Below are 26,229 nucleotides of genomic sequence, written 5' to 3' on the forward strand. Positions count from 1 at the left end.
ACCTGCACCAGGCTGGGAAGACTGAATCTGCAATAGGTAAGCAGCTTGGTTTGAAGAAATCAACTGTGGGAGCAATTATTAGGAAATGGAAGACATACAAGACCACTGATAATCTCCCTCGAACTGGGGCTCCACGCAAGATCTCACCCCGTGGGGTCAAAATGATCACAAGAACGGTGAGCAAAAATCCCAGAACCACACGGGGGGACCTAGTGAATGACCTGCAGAGAGCTGGGACCAAAGTAACAAAGCCTACCATCAGTAACACACTACGCCACCAGGGACTCAAATCCTGCAGTGCCAGACGTGTCCCCCTGCTTAAGCCAGTACATGTCCAGGCCCGTCTGAAGTTTGCTAGAGTGCATTTGGATGATCCAGAAGAGGATTGGGAGAATGTCATATGGTCAGATGAAACCAAAATAGAACTTTTTGGTAAAAACTCAACTCGTCGTGTTTGGAGGACAAAGAATGCTGAGTTGCATCCAAAGAACACCATACCTACTGTGAAGCATGGGGGTGGAAACATCATGCTTTGGGGCTGTTTTTCTGCAAAGGGACCAGGACGACTGATCCGTGTAAAGGAAAGAATGAATGGGGCCATGTATCGTGAGATTTGGAGTGAAAACCTCCTTCCATCAGCAAGGGCATTGAAGATGAAATGTGGCTGGGTCTTTCAGCATGACAATGATCCCAAACACACCGCCCGGGCACCGAAGGAGTGGCTTCGTAAGAAGCATTTCAAGGTCCTGGAGTGGCCTAGCAAGTCTCCAGATCTTAACCCCATAGAAAATATTTGGAGGGAGTTGAAAGTCCGTGTTGCCCAGCGACAGCCCCAAAACATCACTGCTCTAGAGGAGATCTGCATGGAGGAATGGGCCAAAATCCCAGCAACAGTGTGTGAAAACCTTGTGAAGACTTACGGAAAAACATTTGACCTGTGTCTTTGCCAACAAAGGGTATATAACAAAGTATTGAGAAACTTTTGTTATTGACCAAATACTTATTTTCCACCATAATTTGCAAATAAATTCATTAAAAATCCTACAATGTGATTTTCTGGATAGTTTTTTCTCTTTTTGTCTGTCATAATTGACGTGTACCTATGATGAAAATTACAGGCCTCTCTCATCTTTTTAAGTGGGAGAACTTGCACAATTGGTGGCTGACTAAATACTTTTTTTCCCCACTGTATATTGAAATCATTTGTAGTTGTATAGATGTGGTAGTCGTAGTGGTAACCCATTTTAATCTCAACTGATTCTGTATCATCAAAAATGTTACGGACAAGTGAAGTAGTATCCAAGTGCTTTCTGAATTACTCATGACTGTATTAATTTCCCTCTTAGATAAGGCCCCTCCAGCAGCTGCAAACACATACAGCATCACCTTCAGTCCAGAAAAAATAACAGCACAGACTGGCCTATGTGCTGTTATTTCATGTACTTTCACTCACCCTGCTAACGTCAAGCCTACCACAGCAATATGGTACAAATGCCACTCAAATGGCAAATGTGATCAGCATAAAAACATCATTTTCCACTCCAAAGATCCCTCTGAGGCTCAGGAGGGTTATAAACAGAGAGTGTCTCTTCTGGAGACAGACCTGACAAAGGGGAACTGTAGTGTGATCATCAATGACATAAGAGAAAAGGACACTGGAATGTATCAATTCAGAATGTTAGAAGGACAATTTACATACCCACGGAAAATGAAAATCACATGTAGTGACAGGTACAGCATGACTATTACTGTCAGTTACATTGACATGACAATTACTGTAGTTAAATATGTACACTGACTGTAACATACAGCTACATACAGTGCATTCGGAAAGTGTTCAGACCCATTAACTTTTTCCACATTTTGTTACATCACATTCTTATTCTAAAAAGGATTCAATAAATAAAAAATCCTCATCAATCTACACACAATACCCCATAATGACAAAGCGAAAACTGGTTTTTAGAAATGTTTGCAAATGTATTAAGAATAAAAAACAGAAATACCTTATTTACATAAGTATTCAGACCATTTGCTATGAGACTCGAAATTGAGCTCAGGTGCATCCTGTTTCCATTGATCATTCTTGAGATATTTCCACAACTTTATTGGAGTCTACCTGTGGTAAATTCAATTGATTGGACATGATTTGGAAAGGCACACACCTGTCTATATAAGGTCCCACAGTTGGCAGTGCATGTCAGAGCAAAAACCAAGCCATGAGGTCAAAGAAATTGTCCGTAGAGCTCCGAGACAGGATTGTGTCGAGGCACAGATCTGGGGAAGGGTACCAAAAAATGTCTGCAGCATTGAAGGTCCCCAAGAACACAGTGGCCTCCAACATTCTTAAATGGAATAAGTTTGGAACCACCAAGACTCTTCCTAGAGCTGGCCGCCCGGCCAAACTGAGCAATCAGGGGAGAAGGGCCTTGGTCAGGAAGGTGACCAAGAACCCGATGGTCACTGACAGAGCTCCAGAATTCCTCTGTGGATTTGAGAGAAACTTCCAGAAGGACAACCATCTCTGCAGCACTCCACCAATCAGGCATTTATGGTAGAGTGGCCAGATGGAAGCCACTCCTCAGTAAAATGCACATGACAGCCCACTTGGAGTTTGCCAAAAGGCACCTAAAGACTCTCAGACCATGAGAAACATGATTCTCTGGTCTGATGAAACCAGATTGATCTCTTTGGCTTGAATGCCAAGTGTCACGTCTGGAGGAGGTGAAGCATAGTGGTGGCAGCATCATGCTGTGGGGATGTTTTTCAGTGGCAGGGACTGGGAGACTAGTCAGGATCGAAGGGAAAGATGAACAGAGCAAAGTACAGAGAGATCCTTGATGAAAACCTGCTCCAGAGCTCTCAGGACCTCAAACTGGGGTGAAGGTTCACCTTCCAACAGGACAACAACCCTAACCACACAGCCAAGACAACGCAGGAGTGGCATCGGAGGAGATGGCTGCCGTTTTACAGGCGCCTAACCAATTTTGCTATTTTGTGTGTTTTTTCACGTTATTTGTAACTTCTTTTGTACATAATGTTTCTGCCACCGTCTCTTATGACCGAAAAGAGCTTCTGGATATCAAGACAGCGATTACTCACCTCGTACTGGACGGAAAAAAAATATTTAACGAGTCGGACGCAAAGGATTTTCTTCACACACACGACAAGGCCCAGATCCCCGTCATTCGCATGAGAAAGAGACAGAGATATCGAGGACGTAGGTCGGGGTGCCTTGTAAGGATCCGATGGCGAGTGGGTAATCTGCCTCTACCGTCAGTCCAATTAGCCAACTTACAATCGTTGGATAACAAAATAGACGAACAACGATCACGGATATCCTACCAACGGGACATTAAAAAATTGTAATATCTTATGTTTCACCGAGCCGTGGCTGAATGACGACATGGATAACATACAGCTGGCGGGATATACGCTGTATTGGCAAGATAGAACAGCTGCCTCCGGTAAGACAAGGGCTGGCGGTCTGTGTATATATATTTTATTTTTATTTAACCTTTTTTTAACCAGGTAAGACCCATTGAGGTTAAAAACCTATTTTGCGAGGGCGACCTGGCAAGAAGGAAAAACAGGGAACTAGCAGCGTGTACATCAAAAATTACAGAAAAATACAAAATACACACAAAAGACAAAGTGTCACAAGTTACAGATACAATTGAAGATTAGAAACAACTGCAGCTATCACAAACAGTGTTGTCGATCAGATTCTTAAAAAATGGCAAGGACACTAACTCCCCTAACTTTAATATACACTGCTCAAAAAAATAAAGGGAACACTAAAATAACACATCCTAGATCTGAATGAATGAAATAATCTTTTTAAATACTTTTTTCTTTCCATAGTTGAATGTGCTGACAACAAAATCACACAAAAATGATCAATGGAAATCAAATGTATCAACCCATGGAGGTCTGGATTAGGAGTCACCCTCAAAATTAAAGTGGAAAACCACACTACAGGCTGATCCAACTTTGATGTAATGTCCTTAAAACAAGTCAAAATGAGGCTCAGTAGTGTGTGTGGCCTCCACATGCCTGTATGACCTCCCTACAACACCTAGGCATGCTCCTGATGAGGTGGCGGATGGTCTCCTGAGGGATCTCCACCCAGACCTGGACTAAAGCATCCACCAACTCCTGGACAGTCTGTGGTGCAACATGGCGTTGGTGGATGGAGCGAGACATGATGTCCCAGATGTGCTCAATTGGATTCAGGTCTGGGGAACGGGCGGGCCAGTCCATAGCATCAATGCCTTACTCTTGCAGGAACTGCTGACACACTCCAGCCACATGAGGTCTAACATTGTCTTGCATTAGGAGGAACCCAGGGCCAACCGCACCAGCATATGGTCTCACAAGGGGTCTGAGGATCTCATCTCGGTACCTAATGGCAGTCAGGCTACCTCTGGCGAGCACATGGAGGGCTGTGCGGCCCCCCAAAGAAATGCCACCCCACACCATGACTGACCCACCGCCAAACCGGTCATGCTGGAGGATGTTGCAGGCAGCAGAACGTTCTCCACGGCGTCTCCAGACTCTGTCACATGTGCTCAGTGTGAACCTGCTTTCATCTGTGAAGAGCACAGGGCGCCAGTGGCGAATTTGCCAATCTTGGTGTTCTCTGGCAAATGCCAAACGTCCTGCACGGTGTTGGGCTGTAAGCTCAACCCCCACCTGTGGATGTCGGGCCCTCATACCACCCTCATGGAGTCTGTTTCTGACCGTTTGAGCAGACACATGCACATTTGTGGCCAGCTGGAGGTCATTTTGCAGGGCTCTGGCAGTGCTCCTCCTGCTCCTCCTTGCACAAAGGCGGAGGTAGCAGTCCTTCTGCTGGGTTGTTGCCCTCCTACGGCTTCCTCCACGTCTCCTGATGTACTGGCCTGTCTCCTAGTAGCGCCTCCATGCTCTGGACACTACGCTGACAGACACAGCAAACCTTCTTGCCACAGCTCGCATTGCTGTGCCATCCTGGATGAGCTGCACTACCTGAGCCACTTGTGTGGGTTGTAGACTCCGTCTCATGCTACCACTAGAGTGAAAGCACCGCCAGCATTCAAAAGTGACCAAAACATCAGCCAGGAAGCATAGGAACTGAGAAGTGGTCTGTGGTCACCACCTGCAAAACCAGTCCTTTATTGGGGGTGTCTTGCTAATTGCCTATAATTTCCACCTGTTGTCTATTCCATTTGCACAACAGCATGTGAAATGTATTGTCAATCAGTGTTGCTTCCTAAGTGGACAGTTTGATTTCACAGAAGTGTGATTGACTTGGAGTTACATTGTGTTGTTTAAGTGTTCCCTTTATTTTTTTGAGCAGTGTATTTTGAAGCATGTTCCAGGATGAATCAAATCAAATCAAATGTTATTTGCCACATGCGCCGAATACAACAGGTGTAGACATTACAGTGAAATGCTTACAAGCCCTTAACCAACAATGCAGTTTTTCTTAAAGAAAAAAAGAAAATTAAAAAGTGTTAACTAAAAAAAAATAAAAGAGCAGCAGTAAAGTAAAAGAACAGGCTATATACAGGGGGCTACCAGTACAGAGTCAATGTGCGGGGGCACCGGCTAGTTGAGGGTATGTACATGTGGGTAGAGTTAAAGTGACTATGCATAAATAATAAACAGAGTAGCAGCAGCGTAAAGGAGGGGGATGGGGTGGGGGGCAGTGCAAATAGTCTGGGTAGCCATGATTAGCTGTTCAGGAGTCTTATGGCTTGGGGGTAGAAGCTGTTGAGAAGCCTTTTGGACCTACACTTGGCGCTCTGGTATCGCTTGCCGTGCTGCAGCAGAGGGAACAGTCTATGACTAGGATGGCTGGAGTCTTTGACAATTTCTAGGGCTTTCCTCTGACACTGCCTTTTGTAGAGGTCCTGGATGGTCAGAAGCTTGGCCCCAGTGATGTACTGGGCCGTACGCACTACCCTCTGTAGTGCCTTGCGGTCGGAGGCCAAGCAGTTGCCATACCAGGTGGTGATGCAACCAGTCAGGATGCTCTCGATGGTGCAGCTGTAGAACTTCTTGAGGATCTGAGGACCCATCCCAAATCTTTTCAGTCTCCTGAGGGGGAATAGGCTTTGTCGTGTCCTCTTCATGACTGTCTTGGTGTGTTTGGACCATGATAGTTTGTTGGTGATGTGGACACCAAGGAACTTGAAGCTCCCACCTGTTCCACTACAGCCCTGTCGATGAGAATGGGGGCGTGCTCAGTCCTTTTTTTTTCCTGTAGTCCACAATCATCTCCTTTGTCTTGATCACAATGAGGGAGAGGTTGTTATCCTGGCACCACACGGCCAGGTCTCCGACCTCCTCCCTATAGGCTGTCTCATCGTTGTCGTTGATCAAGCCTACCACTGTTGTGTCGTCGGCAAACTTAATGATGGTGTTGGAGTCATGCCTTGCCATGCAGTCATGGGTGAACAGAGAGTACAGGAGGGGACTGAGCACGCACCCATGACGGGCCCCCGTGTTGAGGATCAGCGTGGCAGATATGTTGTTACCTATCCTTACCACCTGGGGGTGGCCCGTCAGGAAGTCCAGGATCCAGTTGCAGAGGGAGGTGTTTAGTCCCAGGATCCTTAGCTTAGTGATGAGCTTTGAGGGCACTATGGTGTTAAACGCTGAGCTGTAGTCAATGAATAGCATTCTCACGTAGGTGTTCCTCTTGTCCAGGTGGGAAAGGGCAGTGTGGAATGCAATAGAAATTGCATCATCTGTGGATCTGTTGGGGCGGTATGCAAATTAGAGTGGGTCTAGGATTTCTGGGATAATGGTGTTGATGTGAGCCATGACCAGTCTTTCAAAGCACTTCATGGCTACAGACATGAGTGCTATGGGTCAGTAGTCATTTAGGCAGGTTATCTTAGTGTCCTTGGGCACAGGGACTATGGTGGTCTGCTTGAAAGATGTTGGTATTACAGACTCAGTCAGGGACATGTTGAAAATGTCAGTGAAGACACTTGCCAGTTGGTCAGCACATGCTCGAAGTAATCTGTTACCTGCTTAAAAGTCTTACTCACATCGGCTACGGAGAGCATGATCACATAGTCATCCGGAACAGCTAATGCTCTCATGCATGTCTCAGTGTTGCTTGCCTCGAAGCGAGCATAGAAGTGATTTAGCTCATCTGGTAGGCTTGTATCACTGGGCAGCTCGCGGCTGTGCTTCCCTTTGTAGTCTGTAATCGTTTTCAAGCCCTGCCACATCCGACGAGCGTCAGAGCCGGTGTAGTACGATTCAATCTTAGTCCTGTATTGACTCTTTGCCTGTTTGATGGTTCGTCGGAGGGCATAGCGGGATTTCGTATAAGCGTCCGGGTTAGAGTCCCGCTCCTTGAAAGAGGCAGCTCTACCCTTTAGCTCAGTGCGGATGTTGCCTCTAATCCATGGCTTCTGGTTGGGGTATGTACGTACGTTCACTGTGGGGACGACGTCATCGATGCACTTATTGATGAAGCCAGTGACTGATGTGGTGTACTCCTCAATGCTATCTGAAGAATCCCGGAACATATTCCAGTCTGTGCTAGCAAAACAGTCCTGTAGCTTAGCATCTGTGTCATCTGACCACTTTTTTATTAACCGAGTCACTGGTGCTTCCTGCTTTCGTTTTTGCTTATAAGCAGGAATCAGGAGGATAGAGTTATGGTCAGATTTGCCAAATGGAGGGTGAGGGAGAGCTTTTTATGCGTCTCTGTGTGTGGAGTAAAAGTGGTCTAGAGTTATTTTTCCTCTGGTTGCACATTTAACATGCTGGTAGAAATTAGGTAGAACGGATTTAAGTTTCTCTGCATTAAAGTCCCCGGCCACTAGGAGCGCTGACTCTGGATGAGCGTTTTCCTGTTGACTTATGGCCTTATACAGCTCATTGAGTGCAATCTTAGTTCCAGTATTGGTTTATGGTGGTAGATACAGTTTGGGAAAAAATTATTTGATCCCCTGCTGATTTTGTACGTTTGCCCACTGACAAAGAAATGATCAGTCTATACTTTCAATGGTAGGTTTATTTGAACAGTGAGAGACAGAATAACAACAAGTAAGTCGCTTTGGATAAAAGCGTCTGCTAAATGGCATATTATATTATTATTATATTATTATATTATTATTATATTATATATTATATTATAATATTATAACAAAAAATCCAGAAAAACTTTTATAAATTGATTTGCATTTTAATGAGGGAAATAAGTATTTGACCCCCTCTCAATCAGAAAGATTTCTGGCTCCCAGGTGTCTTTTATACAGGTAACGAGCTGAGATTAGGAGCACACTCTTAAAGGGAGTGCTCCTAATCTCAGCTTGTTACCTGTATAAAAGACACCTGTCCACAGAAGCAATCAATCAATCCGATTCCAAACTCTTTACCATGGCCAAGACCAAAGAGCTCTCCAAGGATGTCAGGGACAAGATTGTAGACCTACACAAGGCTGGAATGGGCTACAAGACCATCGACAAGCAGCTTGGTGAGAAGGTGACAACAGTTGGTGCGTTTATTCGCAAATGGAAGAAACACAAAATAACTGTCAATCTCCCTCGGCCTGGGGCTCCATGCAAGATCTCACCTCGTGGAGTTGCAATGATCATGAGAACGGTGAGGAATCAACCCAGAACTACATGGGAGGATCTTGTCAATGATCTCAAGGCAGCTGGGACCATAGTCACCAAGAAAACAATTGGTAACACACTACGCCGTGAAGGACTGAAATCCTGCAGCGCCCGCAAGGTCCCCCTGCTCAAGAAAGCACATATACAGGGCCGTCTGAAGTTTGCCAATGAACATCTGAATGATTCAGAGGAGAACTGGGTGAAAGTGTTGTGGTCAGATGAGACCAAAATCGAGCTCTTTGGCATCAACTCAACACGCCGTGTTTGGAGGAGGAGGAATGCTGCCTATGACCCCAAGAACACCATCCCCACGTCAAACATGGAGGTGGAAACATTATGATTTGGGGGTGTTTTTCTGCTAAGGGGACAGGACAACTTCACCGCATCAAAGGGACGATGGACGGGGCCATGTACCGTCAAATATTGGGTGAGAACCTCCTTCCCTCAGCCAGGGCATTGAAAATGGGTTGTGGATGGGTATTCCAGCATGACAATGACCCAAAACAAACGGCCAAGGCAACAAAGGAGTGGCTCAAGAAGAAGCACATTAAGGTCCTGGAGTGGCCTAGCCTTAATCCCATAGAAAATCTGTGGAGGGAGCTGAAGGTTCGAGTTGCCAAACGTCAGCCTCGAAACCTAAATGACTTGGAGAAGATCTGCAAAGAGGTGTGGAACAAAATCCCTCCTGAGATGTGTGCAAACCTGGTGGCCAACTACAGGAAACGACTGACCTCTGTGATTGCCAACAAGGGTTTTGCCACCAAGTACTAAGTCATGTTTTACAGAGGGGTCAAATACTTATTTCCCTCATTAAAATGCAAATAAATTTATAAAAATTTTGACATGCGTTTTTCTGGATTTTCTTGTTGTTATTCTGTCTCTCACTGTTCAAATAGACCTACCATTAAAAGTATAGACTGATCATGTCTTTGTCAGTGGGCAAACGTACAAAATCAGCAGGGGATCAAATACTTTTTTCCCTCACTGTAGACATCTACGAAAAATATAGATGAAAACTTTGGTAAATAGTGTGGTCTACAGCTTATCATGAGATACTCTACCTCCGGCGAGCAAAACCTTCAGACCTCCTTAGTGTTAGATTTTATGCACCAGCTTTTGTTTACAAATATACACAGACCGCCACCCCTTGTCTTACCGGAGTCACCCGTTCTATCCTGACGATGTAGCGTATATCCCGCCAGCTGTATGTTATCAATGTTGTCGTTCAGCCACGACTCTGTGAAACATAAGATATTACAGTTTTTAATGTTCCGTTGGTAGGATAACCTTAATCGTTGGTCGTCCAATTTGTTTTCAAATGATTGAACATTGGCTAATAGGATTGATGGAAGAGGCAGTTTACTCGCTTACCGTCGGATCCTTACAAGGCACCCCGACCTACGTCCACGATATCTCTGTCACTTTCTCATGCGAATGACAGGGATTTGGGCCTTGTCGGGAGTCTGTAGGATATCCTTTGCGTCCGACTCGTTGAAGAAAAAATCTTTGTCCAATACGAGGTGAGAAATCGCTGTCCTGATATCCAGAAGCTCTTTTTGTTCATAAGAGACGGTGGCAGAAACATTATGTACAGAATAAATTACAAATAACGCAAAAAAACACACATAATAGTACAATTGGTTAGAGGGCTGTATTATGGGGAAAATATTGTTTCCCCATCTCAGTTCTAGCCTTAGGAACAGACAAAGACAGCAGCGACTGTGAACGAAGACTGTATTGAGTGACTGATCTGGTCAGTAAGGAACAGAGATACAAAGGGAATTGTCCTATCAATGCTTTGTACACAAAAGTGTACCAGTGCTTTAGCCTCCTGGTGGAGAGAGAGGTCCATTGCACCATGGCATACGAATCACAGTGACGGGTGAGTGATCTAGCATTTGTAATAAATCTTAAGTGGCGCAGTGGTCTAAGGCACTGCATCGCAGTGCTAACTGTGCCACTAGAGATCCTGGTTTGAATCCAGGCTCTGTCGCAGCCGGCCGCTACCGGGAGACTCATGGGTGGCGCACAATTGGCCCAGCGTCGTCCAGGGTAGGGGAGGGAATGGCCGGCAGGGATATAGCTCAGTTGATAGAGCATGGCGTTTGCAACGCCAGGGTTGTGGGTTTGATTCCCACGGGGGGCCAGTATAAAAAAATAAAAAAAATGTATTCACTAACTGTAAGTCGCTCTGGATAAGAGCGTCTGCTAAATGACTAAAATGTAAATGATACACTGTGTCCAGAGTTTTTAAGGTACTTGCTGAGGCCTGCATATAGACAATACCACCATAATCCAGCACTGATAAAAAAGTGCTTTGAACAAGATCCTTTCTGAAAAACTTTGAAAAGCAAGATTTGTTCCTAAAATAAAAACTCAATTTCAACTTCAGTTTCTTGGTCAAGTTATCAATGTGCTGTTTAAAATTCAGCTTTTCATCAAACTAAATCCCAAGATACTTATAGGAGGTGACCTTATCAATTTGCTGGCCTTTTATAGTTAAAATGAGGTAGGGAATCTCATGATAAGCTGTAGACCACACTATTTACCAAGAGTGTTTTCATCAATATTTTTCATAGCTGTCTATTTCCCACCACAAACCGATGCTGGCACTAAGACCGCACTCAATGAGCTGTATAAGGTCATAAGCAAACAGGAAAACGCTCATCCAGAGGCGGTGCTCCTAGTGGCCGGGGACTTTAATGCAGGAAAATGTAAATCTGTTTTACCTAATTTCTACCAGCATGTTAAATGTGCAAACAGAAGGCAGAAAAAAACTCTATACACAGACGCGTACAAAGCTCTCCCTCGCCCTCCATTTGGCAAATCTGACCATAATTCTATCCTCCTGATTCCTGTTTACAAGCAAAAACGAAAGCAGGAAGCACCAGTGACTCGGTCAATAAAGCAGTGGTCAGATGACGCAGATGCTTAGCTACAGGACTGTTTTGCTAGCACAGACTGGAATGTGTTCAGGTATTGTTCCGATGGCATCGTCGGAGTACACCACATCAGTCACTGGCTTCATCAATAAGTGCATCGATGACGTCGTCCCCACAGTGACCGTACATACATACCCCAACCAGAAGCCATGGATTACAGGCAACATCCGCACTGAGCTAAAGGGTAGAGCTGCCGCTTTCAAGAAGAGGGACTCTAACCCGGACACTTACAAGAAATCCCGCTATGCCCTCGGACGAACCATCAAACAGGCAGCGCGTCAATACAGGACTAAGATTGAATCGTACTACACCTGCTCCAATGGTCGTCGGATGTGGCAGGGCTCGCAAACTATTACAGACTACAAAGGGAAGCACAGCTGCGAGCTGCCCAGTGACACAAGCCTACCAGATGAGCTAAATTACTTCCATGCTCGTTTCGAGGCAAGCAATATTGAAGCATACATGAGAACATCAGCTGTTCCGGATGACTCTGTGATCATGCTCTCTGTAGCCAATGTGAGTAAGACCTTTAAACAGGTTAACAATCACAAGGCCGCAGGGTCAGACGGATTACCAGGATGTGTACTCTGAGCATGCGCTGACCAACTGGCAAGTGTCTTCACTGACATTTTCAAACTATCCCTGACTGAGTCTGTAATACCAACATGTTTCAAGCAGACCAGCATAGTCCCTGCACCCAAGAACACTAACGTAACCTGCCTAAATGACTACCGACCCATAGCACTCACGTCTGTAGCCATGGAGTGCTTTGAAAGGCTGGTCTTGGCTCACATCAACGCCATTATCCCAGAAACCCTAGACCAACTCCATTTGCATACCGCCCAAACAGATCCACAGATGATGCAATCTCTATTGCACTCCACGCTGCCCTTTCCCACCTGGACAAAAGGAACACCTACGTGAGAATGCTTTTCATTGACTACAGCTCAGCGTTCAACACCATCATTAAGTTTGCCGACGACACAACAGTGGTAGGCCTAATCACCGACAACGATGAGACAGCCTATAGGAAGGAGCTCAGAGACCTGGTCAGGATAACAACCTCTCCCTCAACGTGATCAAGACAAAGGGGATGATTGTGGCCTACAGGAAAAAGAGGACCGAGCACGCCCTCCATTCTCATGGACGGGGCTGTAGTGGAGCAGGTTGAGAGCTTCAAGTTACTTGGTGTCCACATCACCAACAAACTCTCATGGTCCCAACACACCAAGACAGTCATGAAGAGGGCACGACAAAGCCTATTCCCCCTCGGGAGACTGAAAAGATTTGGCATGGGTCCTCAGATCCTCAAAAAGTTATACAGCTGCACCATCGAGAGCATCCTGACTGGTTGAATCACTGCCTGGTATGGCAACTGCTCGGCCTCCGACCGCAAGGCACTACAGAGGGTAGTGCGTACGGCCCAGTACATCACTGGGGCCAATCTTCTGACCATCCAGGACCTCTACAAAAGGCAGTGTCAGAGGAAAGCCCTAGAAATTGTCAAAGACTCCAGCCATCCTAGTCATAGACTGTTCCCTCTGCTGCAGCACGGCAAGCGGTACCGGAGCGCCAAGTGTAGGTCCAAAAGGCTTCTTAACAGCTTCTACCCCTAAGCCATCAGACTCCTGAACAGCAAAACAAATGGCTACCCGGACTATTTGCATTGTTCCATCCCACCCCCTCTTTTACGCTGCAGCTACTCTCTGTTTATTATTTATGCATAGTCACTTTAACTCTACCTACATGTACATATTACCTCAATTACATCGACTAATCTTTGCCCCCCGCACATTTACTCTGTACCAGTACCCCCTGTATATAGCCTGGCTACTGTTATTTTACTGCTGCTCTTTAATTATTTTTTAATTGTATTTTTTAATTATCTATTTTTACTTAACACTTATTTTTCTTAAAACTGCATTGTTGGTTAAGGGCTTGTAAGTACGGATTTCACTGTAAGGTCTACACCTGTTGTATTCGGCGCATGTGACAAATACAAATGTATTTGGTTTGATTTTATTTGACAAGTCTCTGAATGTCCTTGAGTGGCCCAGCCAGAGTACAGACTTGAACCCGATCGAACATCTCTGGAGAGACCTGAAAATAGCTGTGCAGCGACGCTCCCCATCCAACCTGACAGAGCTTGTGTGGATCTGCATAGAAGAATGAAAGAAACTCCCCAAATACAGGTGTGCCAAGCTTGTAGCATCATACCCAAGACGACTTGAGGCTGTAATCGCTGCCAAAGGTTCTTCAACAAAGTACTGAGTAAAGGATCTGAATACTTACAGCACCAGTCAAAAGTTTGGACACACCTACTCATTCAAGGGTTTTTCTTTATTTTTACTATTTTCTACTTGGTAGAATAATAGTGAAGACATCAAAACTATGAAATAACACTTATGGAATCATGTAGTAACCAAAAAAGTGTTAAAGAAATCAAAATATATATTATATTTGAGATTCTTCAAATAGCCACCCTTTGCCTTGATGACAGCTTTAAATACTCTTGGCATTCTCTCAACCAGCTTCACCTGGAATGTTTTTCCAACAGTCTTGAAGGAGTTCCCACATATGCTGAGCACTTACACCTGTTCCCAATTATGTTGTATTGTATTCCCTTTATAACCCTCTGTCTCTCATTGTGTATTGTGTGTGATAGTTTTTTCGTCATTTCGGCAGTTGCTATTGTGTGCGGGTTATTGTTCCTCCCTGTTAGGAGGTTTGTTTTGTACTCTGATTACTTTGTTCAGTAAAGTACGTTGCCAGTAGCTCAGTGTCCTGCTTTTGACTTCGCCTACCACATACACGTCGCTTGACAGAATCACACACCTTCCATGGAGTCAGCGGGAGCGGCGGTTCCAGCATGATCCAGGCTCTCGGCACCGCCATGGAACGGGTGGTGAGCACCATGGAGCGATGGGAAAGAGGAGGTTTGCCTACACCTCCTCCGACTATACCACCACCATCAGCGATGCCCATCGCTTCACCTCCAGGGTCCAGTGGGATTCGGCTCTCGCTCCCGAGGGCTTATGATGGCACAGCTGCCGGGTGTCAGGGTTTCCTGCTCCAGGTCGAACTCTACCTGACAACCATCCACCCGGTGCCCTCGGGATACGAGAGCGTGTCCGCCCTCATCTCCTGTCTGTCCGGAAAGGCGCTGGAGTGGGCCAACGCCGAGTGGGGGGGAATAGACGCCGCTACTGTCAACTATGCGGAGTTCACCCGCCGCTTCAGGGCAGTATTCGATCATCCACCAGAGGGTAAAGCGGCGGGTGAGCGTCTATTCCACCTCAGACAGGGGAGGAGGAGCGCGCAGGAGTTCGCACTGGACTTCCGGATGCTGGCTGCCAACGCGGGATGGAATGAGAGGGCCCTCATCGAGCACTACTGATGTAGCCTGCGGGAGGATGTGCGTCGGGAATTGGCCAGCAGGGACACCAACCTACGCTTCGACCAACTGGTGGACATGTCGATTCACCTGGATACCCTGTTGGCTACTCGCGGACGTCTGGATTCGGGGCCGTCCATTCCATCCCCCAGCACTTCCGAGCCGACCCCTATGGAGCTCGGAGGTGCTGGTACTAGGGAGACCAGGAGAGGGGCCGTCCCCTGCACCAACTGTGGCCGCAGAGGACACACTGCTGGTCGGTGCTGGGAAGGGTCTCCTAGGAATCGAGGCAGTAGGCAGCGCACTGATGAGTCATTCCAGGTGAGTAGGCACCCAACTCACCCAGAGCTCCCTGTTGCACATATGTGTATTAAAGTTGTGTTTTTCCCGAGGTTTTTCCTCATTCCCAGCATAAGGCGCTAGTAGATTCAGGCGCAGCTGGGAATTTTATCGATCGCCAGTTTACCTATAAGTTAGGGATTCCTATTGTTCCAGTTGATGTGCCCTTCCCTATCCATGCCCTAGATAGCCGCACTTTGGGGTCAGGGTTGATTAGGGAGGTCACAGCGCCTCTCAGGATGGCCATGAGGAGATAATTTGTTTGTATTTGATTGATTCTCCTGCGTTTCCCGTGGTGTTGGAGCTTCCCTGGTTAACTTCTCATGACACCAACATTTCATGGCAACAGAGGGCTCTCAAGGGATGGTCTGATCAGTGTTTCGGGAGGTGTGTAGGTGTTTCCGTAGGGGCAACGACGGTGGAAAGTCCGAACCAAGTTCCCACCATGCACATTCCACCTGAATATGCCGATTTGGCTCTCGCCTTCTGTAAAAAGAAGGCGACTCAATTACCACCCCATCGACAGGGGGATTGTGCGATAAACCTCCAAGTAGGCGCTGCGCTTCCCCGAAGTCATGTGTATCCTCTGTCTCAGGAGGAGACGGCGGCTATGGAGACATATGTCACCGAATCTCTGAGACAGGGATACATACGGCCGTCCACTTCCCCTGCGTCATCGAGTTTATTTTTTGTGAAGAAGAAGGATGGGGGTTTACGCCCGTGTATTGACTACCGTGGTCTCAATCAGATCACAATCAAATACAGCCATCCTCTTCCTCTGATTGCTAGTATGACGTAGTCATTACACGGGGCGCGATTCTTCACAAAATTGGATCTCAGGAGCGCGTACAACCTGGTGCGCATTAGGGAGGGTGATGAGTGGAAGACAGCATTTAGTACCACCTCGGGTCACTATGAGTACCTCGTCATGCCATACGGGTTAATGAATGCTCCTTCAGTCTTCCAATCGTTTGTGGATGAGATTTTCCGGGACTTGCATGGACAGGGTGTAGTGGTGTATATTGATGACATTCTAATATACTCCGCTACATGAGCCGAGCATGTGTCCCTGGTTCGTCTGGTGCTTGGTAGACTGTTGGAGCATGACCTGTATGTGAAGGCGGAGAAATGTCTGTTCTTCCAGGAGTCCATCTCCTTCCTGGGACACCGGTTGTCCGCGTCAGGGGTGGAGATGGAAATTGACCGCGTTTCAGCCGTGCGCAATTGGCAGACTCCCACCACGGTGAAGGAGGTGCAGCGGTTCTTGGGTTTTGCCAATTACTACCGGAGGTTTATCCAGGGCTTTGGGCAGGTAGCAGCTCCCATTACCTCCCTGCTAAAGGGGGGTCCGGTGCGTCTGCAGTGGTCGGCTGAGGCGGACAGGGCTTTTAGGCATCTGAAGGACCTGTTTACCTCGGCTCCAGTGCTGGCACATCCGGATCCCTCTTTGGCATTCCAAGTTGAAGTGGATGCGTCCGAGGCTGGGATCGGTGCTGTACTGTCTCAGTGCTCGGGTACGCCACCTAAACTCCGCCGCTGTGCTTTCTTTTTGTAAGAAGCTCAGTCCAGCGGAGCGCAATTATGATGTGGGGGACAGGGAGCTGTTAGCTGTGGTTCAAGCCCTGAAGGTGTGGAGGCATTGGCTTGAGGGGGCTAAACACCCTTTTCTCATTTTGACTGACCATCGTAACCTGGAGTACATCCGGGCGGCGAGGAGGCTGAACCCTCGCCAGGCAAGGTGGGCTATGTTTTTCACCCGATTTGTATTTACGCTCACCTATAGACCAGGGTCCCAGAACGCTAAGGCAGACGCCCTGTCCCGACTATATGACACAGAGGAGAGGTCCATTGAGCCCACTTGTGTATTGTGTGTGATAGTTTTTTTGTCATTTCGGCAGTTGCTATTGTGTGCGGGTTATTGTTCCTCCCTGTTAGGAGGTTTGTTTTGTACTCTGATTACTTTGTTCAGTAAAGTACGTTGCCAGTAGCTCAGTGTCCTGCTTTTGACTTCGCCTACCGCATACACGTCGCTTGACACCTTCCCAATTCTCCCTTTCCAAAGTCTGATTTTTTCTAAACATTGGTGGACCTTTTTTGGCATTATTTGTAGCAGTAAGACACTTTTTACAGGGGTAGCATAGACATGATGCTGTCACACTGTGTCTGATTATGTTTCTCTGACGTCTGGTACACAGATGTAAAACTCACTTCTGTGTTTTGTATTTCCTGTGTCCAGTTCTGACCCAGAAGCCCTCAGTGTTGACTCCTCCTCTGACAGAGGGAGAACCAGCCACTCTGACCTGCACCGCCCCGGGGATCTGCTCTGGAACTCCTCCTAACATCACATGGACATGGAGAGGGACAGGGGACAACATCACTGAGCTCCGAGACAACAGCACCATACAGGAGAAAGAGGACCTGACCAGCATCACAAGAACCCACTTCTCAGATTTGACCTTTACCCCCTCAACTAAGCATCACAGCACCAAGATCACATGTCTGGTGACATTCAATGGCAGCGTCACCACTAAGAAGACACTGAAATTGAATGTGACATGTAAGTACTGTTCGTTATCTGACCTTCACGTTGTGCTTTAACAGTTCTATTTTATGAACGTAATCTGTATGCACTGTTCTTTGTTTTCTAGATGTGAAGGAACCCAAGATCTTTGGTAGTAACAAAGTGAGAGAGGGTGATACCCTGAATCTGACCGGTAGTGTTGACAGCTAACCACCATCATCATCTAACATCACCTGGAGTAAGAATGGGACAACCGCTTTGGAACAGAATAGCTCTGGACTGGCCACTCTCACCATCTCTAACATGACAAGAGAGCATGCTGGGGAGTATGTGTGTACAGCTCAACACCACAACAGGACTCTGACAGCTTCCACTGTTGTCACTGTGATGTGTGAGTACAAACAGCACTGTACAGACTTGATTGAAAATGGCTTGCGACATGTTGTTACCTTTAAATTGCCTATGATTTATCTTCCCTCTCTGTCTTTCACCAGACCGTCCCGTGATTCTTGCTGGCTCTGGGTGTGTGGTCCAGGCAGAGGTCATGACCTGTGTGTGTGTCACTCAGGGAGTTCCCTTACCCCTCATAAGATGGCTTGACATCGATGAGTACAGTTTTACTACATCAGTGTTGATGTTCTTAGTGAACAGCACCATCAGCATGCCTGTCAGAAACCACACCAACACCACTGTGGAGTGTGTCAGCAGAAATGAAGTGGGCAGAGTGAGAGAGAAGCTGCAAGTCACCCAAAAAGAAAAGCAAGGAGGTAAAGATATAAGTTAAGATACATTGTTAGAGAGCCACAGCTTCCCAGTCCCACCCAATATGAATGCAACATAGAGGATTTACATGCTTTGATTGAGAAAATATGTTTGTTTTCTTCAGAGGATACAAAGTACTGTGAGCCACTTCTAAAAGCATACATGTATTGTTCTCTTTATAGAGAAAGTTTCTAAAGACATCCTGGCTATGCTGTCGGACCCACCACTGATTACTGCATTTGTGATTGGTGCAGCCCTCTCAGCCACCATCTGTTGTATCTTCCTGTGTTTGACAGGGAGATGTAAAAAGTACATGCATTCTATTACTGAAGTACAGTTAGTGTTAACTGAATATGTTGTAAAAAATCAATTGTAGATTGTCTTACTGATGTATTTCTATTTATTATCAATAACTTCAGATTTATTGTCAAAATGTACTAATGCCTTACACCATATTGTAATGGAAGTGCTTGCTAACCCCTCCAAAATACAGTTATTGAGACATTTCATTTGTAATATTTTCCGTAGACGCAAAGAGAGGATCCCAAAGGACTCCGATTCCAAAAGCCCTTTCATGAACCTGAAGATGGTGGCATGTGAAGACCAACAGGTGCAGTACCAGTTTCTTTCTTTATTCAGCTTTACCAACATTCAGTTAGCATTGACATGCCAATAGGAGTTGATAAGACAGTATAAACAGATCTGGGACCACCAAGCTAACAAAAGACTCCATAGACGGATGCAGGACAAGCTGTGTGGGGCGAACAGACCTCTCTGCAGGTGGAGCTGAGGGAGGGAGCTGAAAATGGATGGCCCCACACCAGTGGAGCCGTGGGAAAATCTGCCACAAGGGAAGAACCAAATGAAGTGGACTACGCCAGTATCAACTACTCCCTACTGAAGAAAAATTCTCCTGAGGAGGCAGAGAAGAAGACCACCACAACAGAGTCAGAGTACGCCGAAATCAAACGAGAGAAGAACAATGAGGGGCAAGAAGATGGTGGAGAGGGGAGTGGAGTGATGGAGAAGGAGGAGGAGGAGGAGATAGAAGGGGAGGAGATGATGGGGAAGGATGAGTAGCAAGAGGACGGTAAGCCAGCAGCAGAGACAGATGAGGATACATTGCTTAACTCCAACGTCAAGGCTATTATGTGTGGAGAGTGACACAGCAATTTTGGCTAGAAAAAATGGGGGATAGCATACAGTACTATGGCTTCTATTATACAGCCATGTGGTGTTTTCTCATATTCCAGATTGAATGTTTTATGATGATACAGAGACTTTGTTTAACTGAAACTACTGTAGTTAATACACTGCTTAAAAAAATAAAGGGAACACTTAAACAACACAATGTAACTCCAAGTCAATCACACTTCTGTGAAATCAAACTGTCCACTTAGGAAGCAACACTGATTGACAATAAATGTCACATGCTGTTGTGCAAATGGAATAGACAACAGGTGGAAATTATAGGCAATTAGCAAGATACCCCCAATAAAGGACTGGTTTTGCAGGTGGTGACCACAGACAACTTCTCAGTTCCTATGCTTCCTGGCTGATGTTTTGGTCACTTTTGAATGCTGGCGGTGCTTTCACTCTAGTGGTAGCATGAGACGGGGTCTACAACCCACACAAGTGGCTCAGGTAGTGCAGCTCATCCAGGATGGCACATCAATGCGAGCTGTGGCAAGAAGGTTTGCTGTGTCTGTCAGCGTAGTGTCCAGAGCATGGAGGCGCTACCAGGAGACAGGCCAGTACATCAGGAGATGTGGAGGAGGCCGTAGGAGGGCAACAACCCAGCAGCAGGACTGCTACCTCCGCCTTTGTGCAAGGAGGAGCAGGTGAAGCACTGCCAGAGCCCTGCAAAATGACCTCCAGCTGGCCACAAATGTGCATGTGTCTGCTCAAACGGTCAGAAACAGACTCCATGAGGGTGGTATGAGGGCCCGACATCCACAGGTGGGGGTTGTGCTTACAGCCCAACACCGTGCAGGACGTTTGGCATTTGCCAGAGAACACCAAGATTGGCAAATTCGCCACTGGCGCCCTGTGCTCTTCACAGATGAAAGCAGGTTCACACTGAGCACATGTGACAGAGTCTGGAGACGCCGTGGAGAACGTTCTGCTGCCTGCAACATCCTCCAGCATGACCGGTTTGGCGGTGGGTCAGTCATGGTGTGGGGTGGCATTTCTTTGGGGGGCCGCACAGCCCTCCATGTGCTCGCTAGAGGTAGCCTGACTGCCATTAGGTACCGAGATGAGATCCTCAGACCCCTTGTGAGACCATATGCTGGTGCGGTTGGCCCTGGGTTCCTCCTAATGCAAGACAATGCTAGACCTCATGTGGCTGGAGTGTGTCAGCAGTTCCTGCAAGAGGAAGGCATTGATGCTATGGACTGGCCCGCCCGTTCCCCAGACCTGAATCCAATTGAGCACATCTGGGACATCATGTCTGTCACGGTTTCGGCCGAGGCTGCCTCTCTCCCTTGTTCGGGCAGGCTTCGGCGTTCGTCGTCTCCGGAATTCTAGCTGCCACCGTTGTATGTTTCATGTTCGTTTGCTTTTGTCTGTTTGTTTTCACACCTGTTTCTATTTTGGGCGTAATTAGTGTCCTATAAGTTTCTCGTTGTGTTTGTCTAGTGTTGTGTGTAATTGATTTTCGTCAGTCGTGTGTTTCGCTCGGTTGAGCTTCTCTCCACTGCGCTGGAGTATTTTCGCACCTGTTTGTGCGCTGTTACTATTTCGCCTTCGTGCGTATTTTCGCCTTCGGGCCAGTTGTCCTTTTGCCTTGGTTTTGGCTTTAATACAAGTCTTTGGATTATCGTTCTGAGTCCTGCGTTTGATTCCACCACTACACCTACAGCACGCCCTGACAGAATTACACACCTACCATGGAATCAGCAGGAGCCGAAGCAGGACAGACGAGACTGGAGGCCCAGGTTCGGGAACAACAGGACCAGATCCTGCAGATGGGGACCGCCCTGCAGGAGGTGATCACCACCCTCCGAGGCTGGGGTACGCCTCCACCGCCTCCCTCCCTGCCAGCACCATCGGCCAGTCCGCCCATTCCAGCGCCGGAACCTCGAGGAGTCCGACTCTCTCTCCCGAGGGCCTACGACGGAACCGCGGCTGGGTGTCAGGGATTCCTCCTCCAGGTGGAGCTATACCTGGCCACCGTGCACCCGGCACCTTCGGGGCATGAGAGCGTGTCCGCCCTGATCTCCTGCCTGGCCGGGAAGGCGTTGGAATGGGCCAACGCGGAGTGGAGGAAGATCGACGCCGCGACTATTACCTACGACGAGTTCTCCCGCCGCTTCAGGGCGGTGTTTGACCATCCCCCGGAGGGGAAAGCGGCGGGGGAGCATCTGGTCTTCCTCCGACAGGGGAGGAGGAGTGCCCAGGAATTCGCTCTCGAATTCCGTACTCTAGCGGCAGATGCAGGGTGGAATGATCGGGCCCTCGTCGATCTATACAGATGTAGCCTACGAGAGGACGTCCGTCGGGAGCTGGCTTGTAGGGACACCAGCCTCTCTTTCGACCAGCTGGTCGACATGTCCATCAGGCTGGATAACCTACTGGCTACCCGCGGACGTCCTGCGGAGGGTCCGTCCATTTCACCCTCCAGCGCCTCCGAGCCGTGTCCCATGGAGCTCGGGGGCGCTGGCGCTAGAGAGAGGAGGAGTCGGCAGGCTAGGGGGTCCATCCACTGCACCAACTGTGGTCGGGGAGGACACACCGCGGCTAGGTGCTGGGGATGGCCTCCTAGGGGAGATGACGACAGGTTCCGCACTGGGGATTCCCTCCAGGTGAGTAGGCGCCCCACTCACCCAGAGCTCACTGTTGCCCATTTTTGTATGCCTGTGCGTTTTCCACAGGTAGCACCTCATTCCCAGCATAAGGCGCTGGTAGATTCAGGCGCGGCTGGGAATTTTATTGATAAGAAGTTTTGTTTAGCGTTAGGGATTCCCCTTATTCCTGTTGATGTTCCTTTCCCCGTTCATGCCCTAGATAGCCGTCCGTTGGGTACGGGCTTAATCAGGGAGGTCACGGCGCCACTTCGGATGTGTGCGCAGGGGGATCATCAGGAGATGATTCAGCTGTTCCTGATTGACTCTCCTGCGTATCCGGTGGTGCTGGGCATGCCCTGGTTGAGTACCCATAACCCAGCTATTTCGTGGCAGGAGAGGGCTCTGATGGAGTGGTCTGCTCAGTGTGTGGGTAGATGTTTGGGCGTTTCCGTAGGGGCTACCTCGGTGGAGAGTCCAAACCAGGTGCCCGCATTGCACGTTCCCCCTGAGTATGGGGATTTGGCTATTGCGTTTAGTAAGGCGAGGGCGACGCGGTTGCCACCCCATAGGCAGGGAGATTGTGCGATAGACCTCCAGGCAGGAGCTGCGCTCCCACGGAGCCATGTGTATCCTCTGTCTCAGGAAGAGAAGAAAGCTATGGAGATTTACATAGACGAATCTCTGAGACAAGGATACATACGGCCTTCCACTTCCCCTGCGTCCTCGAGTTTCTTTTTTGTGAAGAAAAAGGATGGTGGTTTGCGCCCGTGCATCGATTACCGTGGTCTCAATCAGATTACGGTGAAGTACAGTTATCCACTCCCGCTGATTGCGACCATGACTGAGTCGTTGCATGGGGCGCGTTTCTTCACGAAATTAGATCTCAGGAGCGCGTACAACTTGGTGCGCATCAGGGAGGGTGATGAATGGAAGACAGCCTTTAGTACCACCTCGGGCCATTACGAGTATCTGGTCATGCCATACGGGTTGATGAACGCTCCGTCAGTTTTCCAATCATTCGTGGATGAGATCTTCAGGGACATGCAGGGGCAGGGGGTTGTTGTGTACATTGATGACATTCTCGTGTACTCGCCTACCCGTGTCGAGCATGTGGCCCTGGTGCGTAGAGTGTTGCGGAGGCTGGTGGAGCACGACCTGTATGTGAAGGCAGAGAAGTGTCTGTTTTTCCAGGAGTCGGTCTCCTTTTTGGGTTATCAGTTGTCTGCGTCAGGGGTGAAGATGGAGGTAGACCGGGTGTCGGCCGTGCGTAATTGGCAAACACCAACCACTGTGAAAGAGGTGCAGCAGTTTTTGGGGTTTGCAAATTACTACAGGAGGTTTATCCGGGGTTTTGGACAGGTGGCAGCTCCCATCACGTCTCTGTTGAAGGGGGGTCCGGTGCGTCTGCAGTGGTCGGCCGAGGCGGACAGGGCGTTTGGGAGGCTGAAGGACCTGTTTACCTCGGCCCCGGTGCTGGCGCATCCGGATCCCTCTTTGCCGTTCCAGGTAGAGGTGGACGCGTCAGAGGCCGGTTTAGGAGCCGTGCTTTCACAACGGTCTGGCGCGCCACCTAAACTCCGCCCCTGTGCTTTTTATTCTAAGAAGCTCAGTCCGGCGGAGCGGAACTATGACGTAGGGGACAGGGAGCTGTTAGCCGTGGTACAGGCTCTAAAGGTGTGGAGGCACTGGCTTGAGGGGGCTCAACACCCTTTCCTCATTTTGACGGACCACCGTAACCTGGAGTACATCCGGGCGGCGAGGAGGCTGAACCCTCGCCAGGCAAGATGGAGTATGTTCTTGACCAGGTTTACTTTTAAAATCACGTACATCCCTGGGTCACAGAATGGCAAGGCAGATGCGCTGTCTCGGCGGTATGACACGGAGGAGAGGTCCGTGGAGCCCACTCCCATACTGCCTGAGTCGTGTCTGGTGGCACCGGTAGTGTGGGAGGTCGATACTGAACTCGAGCGGGCGTTACGCACCGACCCTAGTCCACCACAGTGCCCGGAGGGTCGGAAGTACGTTCCGCTCGAGGTTCGGGATCGATTGATCTATTGGGCTCACACGTCACCCTCCTCTGGACATCCGGGTATCGGCCGGACAGTGCACTGTCTTAGTGCCAAGTACTGGTGGCCCACGTTGGCAAGGGATGTGAGGGTTTATGTTTCCTCCTGCTCGGTGTGCGCCCAGTGTAAGGCGCCTAGACATCTGCCTAGGGGTAAGTTGCTACCCCTGCCCGTTCCACAACGACCATGGTCCCACCTCTCTGTGGACTTTATAACAGACCTTCCCCTCTCCCAAGGGAATACTACTATCCTGGTCGTTGTGGACCGGTTCTCTAAGGCCTGTCGTTTGCTCCCCATGCCGGGTCTTCCTACTGCCCTACAAACTGCCGAGGCACTGTTCACCCATGTGTTCCGGCACTACGGGGTACCCGAGGACATTGTGGCTGATCGGGGTCCCCAATTCACCTCCAGAGTCTGGAGAGCGTTTATGGAGCGGTTGGGGGTCTCGGTGAGCCTCACCTCGGGGTACCACCCGGAGAGTAATGGGCAGGTGGAACGCGTAAACCAGGATGTGGGTAGGTTTCTCAGAACATACTGCCAGGACCGGCCGGAGGAGTGGTCAAGGTACGTTCCCTGGGCCGAGATGGCCCAGAATTCCCTACGCCATTCCTCCACTAACCTAACTCCATTTCAATGTGTGTTGGGTTACCAGCCGGTTCTGGCACCCTGGCAGCAGAGCCAGATCGAGGCTCCTGCGGTGGATGAGTGGGCGCGGCGCTCGGAGGAGACGTGGAACGCTGCACACGTCCACCTGCAGCGGGCCCTCCGACGTCAGAAGGCGAGCGCTGATCTCCACCGCAGTGAGGGACCGGTGTACGCACCTGGTGATCGAGTCTGGCTCTCTACCAGAAACCTGCCCCTCCGCCTGCCCTGTCGGAAACTGGGTCGGCGGTTTGTAGGGCCATTTAAAGTCCTGAGAAGGTTGAACGAGGTATGTTATAGATTACAGCTACCTGTGGAGTATAAGTGTATTAACCCCTCGTTCCATGTGTCCCTTCTCAGGCCGGTGGTAGCGGGCCCACTCCAAGAAAATGAGATCTTGGAGACTCCTCCGCCCCCGTTGGACATCGAGGGGGCACCGGCGTACTCCGTGAGGTCCATCTTGGATTCGAGACGTCGGATGGGGGGTCTCCAGTATCTAGTGGAGTGGGAGGGGTACGGTCCGGAGGAGCGGTGCTGGGTGCTGAGGAGAGACATTTTGGACCCGTCGCTCCTGACGGAATTCCATCGGGGGCATCCGACGCGCCCTGCTCCGCGTCCTCCTGGTCGTCCCCGAGGCCGGAGTCGGCGCACGTCTGGAGCCGCGCGTCAAGGGGGGGGTACTGTCACGGTTTCGGCCGAGGCTGCCTCTCTCCCTTGTTCGGGCAGGCTTCGGCGTTCGTCGTCTCCGGAATTCTAGCTGCCACCGTTGTATGTTTCATGTTCGTTTGCTTTTGTCTGTTTGTTTTCACACCTGTTTCTATTTTGGGCGTAATTAGTGTCCTATAAGTTTCTCGTTGTGTTTGTCTAGTGTTGTGTGTAATTGATTTTCGTCAGTCGTGTGTTTCGCTCGGTTGAGCTTCTCTCCACTGCGCTGGAGTATTTTCGCACCTGTTTGTGCGCTGTTACTATTTCGCCTTCGTGCGTATTTTCGCCTTCGGGCCAGTTGTCCTTTTGCCTTGGTTTTGGCTTTAATACAAGTCTTTGGATTATCGTTCTGAGTCCTGCGTTTGATTCCACCACTACACCTACAGCACGCCCTGACAATGTCTCGCCCCATCCACCAACGCCACGTTGCACCACAGACTGTC

At 48.7% G+C, this 26,229-nt stretch overlaps 1 pseudogene across 1 annotated transcript; it reads left to right on the forward strand.

Annotated features, from left to right (window-relative positions):
• Positions 1-1,321: 1,321 nt before the first annotated feature.
• Positions 1,322-19,749, forward strand: LOC311108514 (sialic acid-binding Ig-like lectin 5; annotated as a pseudogene). Its single transcript has 7 exons — positions 1,322-1,724; positions 17,539-17,859; positions 17,951-18,214; positions 18,318-18,590; positions 18,768-18,894; positions 19,114-19,195; positions 19,321-19,749. The product of its transcript is annotated as a sialic acid-binding Ig-like lectin 5 (transcript).
• Positions 19,750-26,229: the final 6,480 nt, after the last annotated feature.

Source organism: Coregonus lavaretus (assembly GCF_964263955.1).
Source record: "Coregonus lavaretus genome assembly, chromosome: 3".
Lineage (NCBI taxonomy): Eukaryota > Metazoa > Chordata > Actinopteri > Salmoniformes > Salmonidae > Coregonus > Coregonus lavaretus.